General features: G+C 43.9%; 1 protein-coding gene across 3 annotated transcripts in view; it reads left to right on the top strand.

The window, feature by feature from the left end:
* Positions 1-7,681: 7,681 nt before the first annotated feature.
* Ubap2 (ubiquitin associated protein 2) overlaps positions 7,682-11,961 on the top strand; it is an 81,094-nt gene continuing 76,814 nt past the window's right edge. Inside the window, exon 1 of one of the 3 annotated variants that reach the window (XM_055618595.1) lies at positions 7,682-7,756. The gene's annotated coding sequence lies outside the window, so the exon portion shown is untranslated. The remainder of the gene's footprint in view (positions 7,757-11,961) is intronic. The other 2 variants (XM_055618597.1, XM_055618599.1) reach the window with 2 other exon arrangements.

Consider the following 11,961-nt stretch of genomic DNA (forward strand, 5'->3'; position numbering starts at 1 on the left):
AAGAAGAAGAAGAAGAAGAAGAAGAAGAAGAAGAAGAAGAAGAAGAAATTAGATATTCTGATGGCAAAGATCAAATTTGCCACTAGGAGCTGAAGCCCCTAATCAACAGGAAGTGGTCAAATAATGACATTGCTTAGTTTCCTCTCTATTTTTTTTCCTCTCCTATCTAGTGTTAGGGATTGAAAGGGAGAAGAAAGGGGAGGGAGAAACGTGGAAGAAAGAACCCACAGATATCAAATATTGGCTACAAATCTTGGCATGTGTTGGCTGCTGGTAACCCCTACATTCTGGATGCAGAAGCAAGAAGATGGCAGCAAACTCAAGGCCTGCCTAATGATCTACATAGAGAGTTGAAGATTAGCCAGGGCCTTAAGAGGTCCAGGCCTGACACTGCCCCCCTCCCCCAAAGTCACCCGGCCCAGAGGTCACCAATTCCAGGAACAAGGCCATAAAACCTCTATCCAAGGAATAGCCTGGAGGTAATCACAAGAATGGGAAGGTATCTTATCTCAGGGTGGGGCATCTGTGCTGGGCAGCCCCCCCAGACTTTGTAGTAGAACTTTCGGCACAGAAATACCTAACATTCCTGAGGTTTATAGATAGCTCGCTCAATGTTACAGTTAGCCAATCACTTTGTAACAAGTTTGCCCTTGCTGAATGTCACCCAATTGTGTAACTGCTAAGGTGGAATTTCCGAACTGTGCTGTAACCCTAAATAAAAACCCCTCTCTCCCTGAGCTTGGGGCTCTACACTTGAGTGCCACTGCGTTGGTGATTGTGTGGGTTGGAGCTCAAGCTTGTAATAAAGACCCTGCTGTGTTTGCATCAGAACAGGCTGCTTGGTGGTCTTTGGGGTCTGAGAGACTTGGACATAACAGTTTCACAGTAAGGTCAAAAAACAAACTAAGCCATGAATTGTGGCACACATCAGTAATCCTAGCACTTGATAGACAGAGACATGCAAATGAGGAGTCATTCTTGGTCATTCTTGTTTATATATAGTTCAAAAGCAGCCTGAGTTACATGACACATTGGTTCCAAAAAACAACCAACCAACCAAACCAAACCAAATTAAAAGCAAAAATCATAAACCATTTGACAAGAACATGTCCTAGACAGAAAAGTATGTAAAACTACCTTGATGGAATATTTGTGTTTGGGGGAAGAAGTGTGCTTGTTCAAAGTATCTCAGCATTATGGATTAGTGGTCTGAGCTGAGCCTGGTGGTACGTGCTTTTAATCCCAGCACTCAGGAGGCAGAGGCAGGTGAATCTTTGTGAGTTTGAGGCCAGCCTGGTCTACAAAGTGAGTCTAGGACAGCCAGGGCTGTTACACAGATTAAAAAAAAAAAAAAAAGATTTAATGGTCTGGGTGGCTGGCTCAGCAGGCTCAGGCAGGTACGGGCACTGGCTGCTCTTGCAAAGAACCCAGGTTCAATTTCCAGCATCCACATGGCCGCTCACAACTGTAACTCCAGCTTCAGGGAATCTGACACCATCACAAAGACACACATTCAGGTAAAACACTGATGCACATAAAATAAATAAATACATAATTTTTTTTTTCTGGACAGTGTTTCTGTATGTGGCCTTGGTTGTCCTGGACTTGCTTTGTAGATGAGGCTGGCCTCGAACTCAGAGTGATCCTCCTGCCTCTGCTTCCCTGAGTGCTGGGATTACAAGTGTACAACACCAAGCTTGGCTAAAAATATATAAATCTTAAAAAAATTAATCATTTGAGAAGTCTGGCATAATGCTACACATCTTTGATCCTAGCATTTGGGAAGCAGAGGCAGGTGGATCTTTGTGAGTCCAGAACAGCCTGGTCTACATAGTGAGTTCAGGGCAGCCAGGGCTATGTAGAGACACCCTATCTCAAATAAATAATAAAAGTGAAAAATAAAAGAGTTTGTGTGCTGGGGAATATGCCTCAGTTGACAGAGTTTATCTGGCATACATGAAATCCAGAGTTCATTAGACAACCAGACATAGTCAAGAATGCATGTAAATCCCAGTATCTGGGAGGTAGAATAAGGGGAATTATCAATCCCAGGCAGGCCTTGGCTGTAGGAGTCAACATCCCAGAAAAAATGTTGGTAGAGGAAAGGTAAGAAATTCCTCCCTCTGTGCTACAATGTATATTTATTTCATAGTTATTTCTAAGAAATTCTGTTTCTGTAGAAAATATGCTTTTACAAACATTTTAATAAGCTTATTATAAGTTATTATTATACTTGGGGTTGGGATATGCAATGGCCTGGGACAACTTGAAGTACCCTCCTCCCACTGCACAGGTCCATGGATCAAACGCAGGTCTTCTGGCTTGGCAGCGCGCCCCTGCAGAGCCGAAGAACAGCTTTCATTTTCTATCCAGCTCTGTTAGCACTTATCTTTTTCTGTTACAAAATGTCAGGAAGCTTGTTTTTTGTTTCTTTTTTTTTTTTTTTCCTCTACTGATTTCTATGAGTCACGCCTCTACCTCTCTCTGTAATTCTGCTTTCTTTTTCCATTTCTCTCCTTTAAAACCAAACAAAGTAAAGCAAAGAAAAACACATCCATCTCCCCTGGTACCCCACTTAGCCAGAGAGAAGTAAGTTCTTGAATAATACCATCTGGCCTGCTTCTAAGCTAAGTAGCTAGAACTGATCAGCACCAGAAAGTTTTGGCCTCAAAGAAGTTTTCCCAGACTGAGTTTTTTTTTTTTTTTTTTTGAGGGGGGGCACAAGTTTGTCTGTGTAGCCCTAGCTGTCCTGGATTTGCTTTCTAGACTAGGCTGGCCTTGAACTCACAGAGATCCACCTGTCTCTGCCTCCTGGAATGCTGGGATTAAAGGCATTTGCCACTAAGCTGGTCCCAGACTGAGTTTAATTTTGCTCTTTGGACTGAATCCACTTTGGACAGAATCCACCTGTTTGTCTCCTGAGCAACCCAGGTATCATATGCTGTGATTTCTGGAAAGTACTTAAAAACTAGAGGTAGGATACAATTTATTTAACTGGAGCTATGGATGACTAAGATTATTTACAGTAAAACTTTGTTTTACAAAATAAAGAGAGCTGAAGAGAGAAGGGTCTTGGTCACTTGGCAAATTAGTAGTCAACCTAATAATAGTGAAAAGGCCCTATTTTAAAAAAAAAGTTTGAGCTGGCAAACTGGTGCACACCTGTAATCCCAGCACTCAGGGAGGCAGAGGCAGGCGATCTCTGTGAGTTTGAGGCCAGGGCCTGGTCTACAAAGTCTAGGACAGCCAAGGCTACACAGAAAAACCCTGACTCAAAAATCTAAAAAAAAAAAAAAAACACCAAAATAAAACAAAACAAAAAACCCCCAAAACTGTGGTCTTCAAGGTCTTGTTTTATACCATCAGTGAGAGCGATTCCTTCAGCCACGGCTGTTATATCCTAAAAGAACATTTTCCTCTTCTGACCTTTGGCCTTTTGCTGCTGACTGCGGATACACATTTAAATGTAATGTGTTGTTAGAATAAATCTAGCTGTATAAGAAAGGAAAGAAAGATTGGTTCCAGTCTGGTTTTGCTTTTTTTGAAAATATACTCATTTTATGTGTTAATGTTTTGCCTGTATGTATGTGTGGGCACCAAGTTCCCACGTGGTGTCTTTGGAGGTAAGGAGGGGCTAGGTGCTCTGAAACTGGATTTGGAGTTCCTCATGATGGTGGTGGATGCATGTCCTCTGCAAGAAGAGCAAGTGCTCTCAGGCTCTCAGCCACCAACGCACCCCTGTCTAGATGGTCCCTTTGGTACTGAGGATCCAGTCTCAGTTGCTTATGTTCACTCTAGGCAAACAATCTACAGTTCCCAACCCCAAACTTTTTATTTCCCTTGAGACAGGGTTTGTCTGTGTAGCTCTGGCTGTCCTGGACTCACTCTGTAGACCAGGCATACAGTTGGTGCTCATATATGCATGTAAATAAAGTATTCCTACAAATTAAATAAATAAATCTTACAAATAGTTTTAAAAGCTGGTTGTGATGGTGCACACCTTCACTTGTGCCCAGGGGGACAGAGGCAGCTGGATCTCTGAGACCCTGAGTTCAACTCCCACACCAAAATGAAACAAAAACACCCAGAGTCTCCATATATTTTTGTTCTTTTTATTTATTGATTTTACTACTGGAGATAGCTGTCCAGTAGTCCAGTCTGGCCTTGAATTTGCTATGTAGTTAAGGATGAATTCCTGATCCATCTGCCCCCACTTCCCTCATTTAGGGATTGCAGGAATATGTTACCATATACACACAGTCCCCCTACCCCCTTGGGTTTCTTTGTAGTCCTGACTGTCCTGGAACTCTCTGTAGATAAGGCAAGCCTCCAATTCTTCCTGCATCTGCCTAAGAGGGCTGGGATTAAACACATGCACCACCAGGCTAGCTTTCTGCCTCTGTCTAGAAGGGCAGGGATTAAAGGCACACTCCCAGCTTTCTTTTCCTCTTCCTGCTTCTCTTCCTGTTCTTTTTCTTCTGGACATATTCAGTTCTTTTTTTTTTTTTTTTTTAAGACTTATTTATTTATTATTTATACAGTATTCTGCCTACATGTATGCCTATACACCAGAAGAAGGCATTAGATCTTATAGATGGTTTTGAGCTACCATGTAGTTGCTGGGAATTGAACTCAGGACCTTTGGTTGTGAGCCTAGCCTTTACTGGCTGAGCCATTTCTCCATCTCTCCAGCCCAACTCGGGACTTTTGGAAGAACAGAATGATCTTAACCTCTGAGCCATCTCTCCAGCCCCCATATTCAGTTCTCAAGTAAGGTATCAGCATTTTCTTGGTAAAAATGATGCCTTTTAGGCTGTATTCCCCCTTACAAATTTCTTTCCCAAGCCTCAGACTGGCCCAGGTATCAGGTTTGTAAATGATCTTTCAGAAGTATTCTCTCTCTGAGACATGTGTTTGTGTGTGTGTAGCCTTGGCTGTCCTGGACTTGCTTTGTAGACCAGGCTATTCTCAAACTCATAGAGATCTGCCTGCCTCTGCCTCCAAGAAACTGTGTCTCGAAAAACAAACAAAACAAAACAAAAATTTCAATTGTTTAGCTAAGTAATTTAAATAGAACAAGTCTATTAATAACTAGAAAGCTAGTAATTAGCACCATATCCCCATTGGTATAAACTAATTCCCTTGCCATCTTGCTTAAACCAGTTGCACCTTATGGGTACAAACAAAATGTGAACATAATTCTGTTTATTGAGCGTTTGTGTGCCAAGCGAAAATAAAAAAAAAGAAATAAAAAGAAAAATAAAGGATATGACTGCTCCTAGGTGGGGAGGAGAGCAGAGCCAGACACTTCTGGGAGAGTCCAGAGTGGTCATGATCCTGAACCTTGTAGGGAGAAAGGGAAGGAAGAGGAGGGACCAAGTGCATCAGCCAGGAGACCAAAGGCATCAAAGGAGCAGGCACCAAAATGTCTGGATTATAAAGGGGAGAGTCTCTGGGGAGGGCAGCCCAGCTGCTGGGCTGGAAAGTTCAGGTTAAGAGATGCCAGCCTTACCCTGTAACAGGTAGGAACTGAGGGATTCTGGGAGAACCTGGAGTCCAGGAGATCTGCCTTGATATGTTAAATTGGCACCTCAGCTGCTTGTCTGGGGTTAACATTTAACACCAGCAGGTACTTTACATAATCTTTTCCTCCTGATTTTCACAATACAGGAAAACTCAAATTGAGGTATTGTTTGCTGGATTCCAAAGTTGTGGATATATCTAACCTAATAAACTACACAGACCTATTAACATTGTATTGTGCTTAAATGTATAATTTTTGATGCTAGGCATCGAAACCCTGTCTTTGTAATTGCTAAGTGTGCACACTGCCACTGAGCTGTACCCTCAGCCCCGGCATCCACAGTCCGGTGAATGAGAAAGTACTTGATGGAGCTGTAGAGATAGTTCAACTGTTTAGGCCATATGCCCCTCCATAGGACATTGGTTTGATTACTGGCACCAGAAACTGGATTACAGCTAACTCCAGTTTCTAATTCCAGTTTCAGGGCATCCAAACCCATTTTCTGACCAGGCATGAACATGGTACATATATGCATACAGGTAATACATTCATTTACACACATTAATATATACATACATACACATAAACACACACACATATAATTTGGAATTCATTATATGAACCAGGCATGGTGGGTGGCTGTGGGAGCCAAGGCAGAACGACTGCTTTGTGGAAGAGGTGTGCTGCGCGATGAGTCTAGGTTAGCCTGGGCTGGAGCGAATCTGTTTTCAAGTTGTTGTTGTTTTTTTAAGATTTTATTTATTTATTATTTATACAGTGTTCTGCCTGCATGTGTACCAGAAGAGGGCACCAGATCCCAGTATAGATGGTTGAGCCACCATGTGGTTGCTGGGAATTGAACTCAGGACCTTTGGAAGAGCAGCCAGTGCTCTTAACCTCTGAGCCATCTCTCCAGCCCTGTTTTCAAGTTTTTAAAAAACGATTTATTTCTTTATGTAATTTATGTATATGGGTTTTTTTTTCTGCATGTACGTCTGCACACCAGAAGACGGTATCAGAGATTGAGCTACTCGGGACTTTCAGAACTGAGGCCCTTCAGACAAGCAGTTGAGCACTCTTAACCACTCTCCAGCACCAACTTTCTCTTCTTTTTTTTAAAAAGATATGCTACAGCTATAAATCATCATTTGAGCCAGGCGGTGGTGGCACAACGCTTTAATTCCAGCACTTTGGAGGCACATGGATCTCTGAGAGTTCGAGGCCAGCTTGGTTTACAGCGTGAGTTCCAGCACAGCCTGGGCCACACAGTTACATCTTTACTAGGAGGTAATTCAGATAACTTCGCAACGTGCAAAACCTTGGGTCTCTTACACCAGAAAGTAACTCTCCCTTTCTTTATTGCAAAATCGGTCCAGATTCCGCTTAGGCTAGAACAAGATTGTATAAACCTTTAAGGTCAGATGGGCGTTCAAAAAAATGTCAGTCGTTTCCTGAAGAAGAGTTGGGAATACAGAAAGCAATCCGGATTTAACCACATTGAGGTCTCGAGGCCCTTCGGCAGGTCCCCTTCGCGGACGTTCTGGGTGTCTCGGTTCGGCCGTTGGCGTTTTCCCGCGCAGAGGGCAGGGCGGAGTGCCAGTCCTGCAACGTGGACTCCGCCGGGACTACACACTCCCAGCAGGAACCACGCTGGTTCGCTTGGCAGGTGGCACCAATTGGCAGTAGCTCGGAAGGGAGGCCAACTGTGCCTGTAAGAGCCGGAATCCGAGCTACACCTAGAAAGTCGCCGGGAAATCGCGGCCGTAGACATAATCTTCGCCGAGCAGCACGCTGGGAGTTGTAGTCCGCCCCAGCAACTGTTTAGAGTACGGGCTTGCTTTGAGTGGTTGGATCATGTCACGTGACGACAGAGGCGCCCGCATGCGAGTAACTTGCGGTGTCTCTGAGGTCATCATAGCGCGACACCATGCTCTAGTAGTGGGTTTCTTGTAGGCACCGGATAAAACGACCTCTGCAGTTCCGACCACGAGCAATGCCAGCATACCCCCGCCTCCACATAGTCCCCCTTACCCAGCTGCGAGAGCTGTATCGTCGACCCGGGTATCCCTGTTCCAGCTTTGCGTCCTGGCTCCGCCCTCTCCCGTGACGTGGGGATCACGTGACGGGCAGGGCCGCCTCCGCCGCCGCCGCCGCTTTGTAAGAGGCACATTGGCAGGTAACGAGCGGCGGTGGCGGCGGCGGCGGGTCCCGAGTCCAGCGAGAGCAGCAGCGGTAATTGCCACCCTTTCCCGCTCGTCCGCTTTTTCAGGGCCCTGGATCCTGCAATGTATGCTTTCTAGTATGGGTTAGGATCTGTACTCCAGCCCCCTTTGGGATGCCCCGGCGTCTGCTCTGGTGGACCGGGCCGATCTTCCCTCGCCGGCTTCAGGTTTCCTTAGTGTGTCCAGGCCTGGGCACCCTCCTTCCTTTCCCGCTCCGGTTGCCCTGCGCTTCCTGCCCTCCCCCTCTTCGATGGCCGGGCCCCACCCAGCCCCAGGGGGCGCCTTCCCCTCCCCCACTTCGAGTTTCTGTCCTGGAGGGTGTGGTTTTCTCTCCCACTACAGTCCGTGCACATGGCCTGGAGCTCCCCCGCCACGCTGTTGCCCTCCTCCAGATTGCCTTTCGGCTTTCACGTCCGACGCCGGATCTGGGACTGGTCGTAGAGCCCAACTTCTGCGCTCTAGTCATTCCCTACTTAACCCGAAGGCGTAGTTCAGTTTTACTACTTTTTATTCCTGAGGGTTTTGGTGTTAGATGAAACTCAAGTATTCTTTCTCGTGCCCTGTTCTTGTAGTCTGGTTTTGTCTCAGTTTATTTTCTTTAACATAAGCTAAGAGTGCTTCTGAACTGTAAAGCGTGCTATTAGAAATTCGAATGCTAATTCTTTAACCTGGTGCATTCCAGCTCTGTTTTCCTCAGTTACTATTGGGCTTTCACACCTTTCGCCCTGGATTTTAGTTTTAGTTGCCCAGGCACATCAACTGTCACCACTCAGGACTCGTTTTCTCTTAAAGTTGTTTTTTAGCATCATTCCTTCTGTTTTTTGCTTTAACACAATCCTGTAGTTTACACCACCACCTGCTCAACTTTCTACTTTATTTCCAAGGTGCGCATTCTGCTTACATTCTTACTTTTCTACAGCAATTGTGTGCAGTAATTTAGAGCTTTCACCGTGTTTCCATGAGGTGCGTAGAGATCATTTTTTTATTTAGCGATTATGTACTTTTCGTCGTTTTTGAGAGAGGGTTGCACTACTTAGCCAAGGCTAGCTTTTTTTTTTTTTTTTTTTTTTTTTTTTTCCCGAGACAGTTTCCCTGTGTAGCTCTGGCTGTCCTGTAACTATCTTAGACCAGCCTAGTCTCGAACTCAGAGATCTGCCTCCGTCTCTCAAGTGCTGGAATTTAAGTGATATCACTGCCTGGCTCTGGCTTTCATTTTAAGATCCTCTTTCTCAGTTTTTCTATGCTGGGATTTCAGGGTGCGTGGATTACAGGCAAGCAGTACCGTGCCTGATTATAATGAACTTTTTTTGTGTGTGTGTGTGAAAGTTGTTTATACATATCTCTTCCATTGGTAAGGGTCCCCACCCCCTCCAATGCAGTATTCCAGTATTCCCTCAAATTGCTTGTGTTTTTTTTGTTTTGTTTTGTTTTGTTTTCTTTTCCATTCGGTTTTTTTGCGACAGGGTTTCTTTTTGTAGCCCCGACTTGCACTATAGACCAGGTTTGTCTTGAACTCACGGAGCTCGATTGCCTCTGCCTCTGAGTGCTGGGATTAAAGTCGTGAGCCACCACTGCCTGGTGCCTGTTCTTTTTAGTGTTGATTTTAAAATAAAAGTAGAAGGAAGGTGAATGTCATACCTAAGTTCTCCTGTAGTGTTGCTTAGACATTGGGTTGATTCTTTGGTATGGTCGCCACCTATTCTAGAAAAGAATTAAATTTCACTCTTTGGAGATGATCCAGTATACCTTGCCTTATCAGGCAGAGATGTTTAGTTTCCCATTTTGCTCTTCTGCGTGCTGTAATTAGTTTTTTTTCCTGATTTTCCTACTTAGGGCTTAGTTATGTTCTGTAAGAGACCCCCACCTCCCCAAATGGGTCACCCACGTTTCCCACCGTTCTGATCCCTCTTCCCTATATTTTCCCTTGCTGCCTCGTGACATTCAAAAAGTAAACATTTCAGAGAGAGGGAGATTTAAATTTATGGAGTTTTTTTTATTTTTTATTTTATTTTTTTAAATATGGGTGGAAGTAGTAGCATGGCAGAGAATGAGGCCATGTGAAAGGATTGTGTTAATTGCTTGTTTCTCCGGCCTGTTTCCTGCTGCTCTGGTTTCCTCTGGTCTCTTAAATGTGGATTGTGCTAGCCATAGTCATATGAAGCTTTCTTTAGAACTACTCTATGTCTCTTTCCTTGTGAATGTGAAGTGCTCGTTAGGAGGCTTTTTTAGTATGGGTGACTTTTATTCTGGGAGAAGTGGTGGAAGAACACCGTTACTGAATGAGTTATTTAAATTAATGCACATCCTCCCGCCCTTTAGCTAAGAGATGTAGCCAGGCTGTTCTCAAATAAAAATCTGCTGCCCCAGTCTCTTTGAGGGCTGGAGTGAGAGGCATGTGGCATACCATTCTGATTTGATTTTGAGAATTGTTTTGATATTTACCTCTTAAGGATAGAAAATGAATCTAGAAAGTATAATCCTGCCTTGCAGTAGATATATGTGATCTAAGTAATTTTACTTTCCAGTGTTAGCCTTGACATTGTTTGAAACAGGGTGTCACTGTGTAGCCCTGGCTGATCTGAAATGCAGAGGTTCACTTGCCTTTGCTCACAGCCTTGATGTGTGTTTGTTCTGAGACAGAAGCTGTAGCTAACTTGTTTTCAAACTCGCTGTGTAGTAGCAGACTTGTGGTCCTGTTCTCCAGGCTTCCAAGTGCTGCATTCCAGGGTTGTGTTGCCATGCTCATCTACTTAGAGTTTTGCAGCTGTTTTGTTGCTGTATATAAAATGGGGAGTGGAGATGATCTTAAAGGAGGAAGTCAAATGAAGATCTGTGGAAGACATATCACCCAAAAGCCTGTGATACAGTTTTACAAGCTTTGACCAACAAATTCATCCTCCTATTTTCAAAGTCAAGCCAATTTATCAGTTCCCAGTTCCCACAGTCCGAGTGTGTAATGTAAGGCTTTATGTTTTTCTTTGGCTTTTTTTTACTTTGTTTTTTAAAAAAATAAGTTTTGACTTTTAGGCAGTGCTTTTTCCAAAGTTACCTTTTCTTTTCCTTTATTGTTTGTTTTTTGGGGGTGGTGCTGTGATTGAACCAGGGCTGAAGATGTGCTCTACAACCAAGCTGTAGCCTCACCTCTGGTTTGTTTGCTTTTGTTTTTTTTGGGACAGGGTTTCTCTGTGTAGCCTTGGCTGTCCTGGACTTGCTCTGTGAACTAGGCTGGCCCCAACACACAGATATTCGTGTGCCACCACTGCCTGACGCTCTCTGTACTGTATTATTATTTTTTAAGATGTAATGTCTATGAGTGCTCTATCTGCATGTATACCTGCACACCAGAAGAGGGCATCAGATCACATAATAGATGATTGTAATCCACATAATTGCTGGGATTGAACTCAGGACCTCTGGACGGGGAGCCATTGTTCTTAACCCATGAGCCACCTTTCCAACCCCTCTCTCTGTACTTTTTAGTGAAATTGTTTTGAATATTTTGTCTTTTTTTTTTTTTTTTTTTAAATTCAGGGTCTTGTAGGCCAGGTTGTTCTTGGAACCTGATGGGTAGCCAAGGATGAGCTTCAACTGATTTTCCTTCCTCCACCTGAAAATCTTTGATACAGTCTTTGAAGACCAGTTTTTGTGATTTCCTTTTTTTTTTTTTTACTGAGGGACAGTTGCTTTTGTGGACTGAAGTGAGTTTCAGTCACTACCTGGTTAAGTGTTTGGAAGTGAGGCACAGAGCAGGGTTTGTAATGAAGAGCAAGTGTTTCTGTTGAGAAGAGGCAATGTTCTCCCTTTAAAGGTGGCGCATGCCTTTAATCTCAGCACCCAGGAAGGCAGAGGCAGGTGGATTGATGTGAGTTTGAGGTCAGCCTGGTCTACAAAGCAAGTCCAAGACAGCCAAGGCAACACAGAGAAACTCTGTCTCGAAAATCAAAACAAACAGAAAGGATAGGCAATAGTCTCCCTTTAAAAGTTGTTAGGGCTGGATATGTGGATATGGTTGTGCACACAGGAAGATCTCTTCACTTCAAGCCAACCTGTTCTATGTAGTGACTTCCATGATAACTAGAGGGTTTTTTTTTTAATTTGTTTTAAATTTTTTTATTTTTCAAGACAGGGTTTCTCTGTGTTGTCATGGCTGTCCTGGATCTCACTCTGCAGACCAGGCTGGCCTTGAACTCACAGAGGTCTACCTGCCTCTGCCTC

The sequence above is a fragment of the Psammomys obesus genome, unplaced genomic scaffold (assembly GCF_907164565.1).
Source record: "Psammomys obesus unplaced genomic scaffold, mPsaObe1.curated_primary_1811, whole genome shotgun sequence".
NCBI classification, from domain to species: Eukaryota; Metazoa; Chordata; class Mammalia; order Rodentia; family Muridae; genus Psammomys; species Psammomys obesus.